Source organism: Rutidosis leptorrhynchoides, chromosome 5, assembly GCF_046630445.1.
Source record: "Rutidosis leptorrhynchoides isolate AG116_Rl617_1_P2 chromosome 5, CSIRO_AGI_Rlap_v1, whole genome shotgun sequence".
Taxonomy (NCBI): Eukaryota; Viridiplantae; Streptophyta; class Magnoliopsida; order Asterales; family Asteraceae; genus Rutidosis; species Rutidosis leptorrhynchoides.
The window spans coordinates 81532464-81533461 of NC_092337.1; the positions used below are offsets into that span (position 1 = coordinate 81532464).

At 37.2% G+C, this 998-nt stretch overlaps 1 non-coding gene across 1 annotated transcript; it reads right to left on the bottom strand.

The window, feature by feature from the left end:
• Positions 1-418: 418 nt before the first annotated feature.
• Positions 419-525, bottom strand: LOC139850801 (small nucleolar RNA R71). The gene has a single exon (XR_011760181.1). It is a non-coding gene; the product is annotated as a small nucleolar RNA R71 (small nucleolar RNA).
• Positions 526-998: the final 473 nt, after the last annotated feature.

Sequence of the window (998 nt, forward strand, 5' to 3'; positions counted from 1 at the left end):
AATCTCTAAAGCACGCAAGGAAGCACGAATCAGAAATAAAATGGTGTTACGCGTTACTATAGCAGAAAACACCAAACCCTCGATTGAAGGTCGAGGAGGACCAATCAGATTTCCAGAGATTCAAGGACACTCGTTCGAGTTAAAACATCACATCATCCAGCTCATTCAGAATAGCTGTCAGTTTCATGGATTACCGAATGACGATCCTAATTCTCACCTTGATAAATTCATATCTCTTTCGAACTCCTACAAATAGCCAGAGATAGTACAAGATATAGTTCGGCTATACTTGTTCCCCTATTCTCTCACTCATCATGCTCAAACTTGGTTCGAAGGACTGGAAAAAGATTCCATCACGTCATGGACGGAGATGGCTACTAAATTCCTAATCAAATATTTCCCTCATTCTAAACAAACTAAACTGAAGAATGACATCATTAACTTCAAGCAAAGTTATGATGAATCTCTTTATACTGCATGGGAGCGATTCAAAACCCTGCTGAAGAAATGCCCTAATCACCAGCTACACTACAAGAAAAGTGAGTTTATAGGACCCTTTCCCTAGGACCCCCGTAAATTAGGGTCCTAACGAGCCATTTATTAGGACGGTTAAATATTTGAGGTCCCATTATGAGATACACTTATAATGAGGTGTCCTAATAAGCTATAATATGTCCTAAAAATCTATACACTTATAAAGTGATGTCCTAAAAAGCTTTACACTTTTTCAGTGGTGTCCTAAAGAACTATACGGTTTTACAGTGGTGTACTAAAAAGCTATTTAATGTGACACATGAGTTTTTATGGTCATATTATCCTAGGTTTTAATATGACACTTAGAAATTAAGCCCCATTATAAGATACGCTTACACAGTTCTGTCCTAAAGTCCTATTTGATATGACACATGATTTATAGGGGTCCTATTATACTAAGTTTTTACAGGACATTTGAAAATGGGTTGCACTACGAGATACGTTTACAAAGTGGTGTCCTAAAA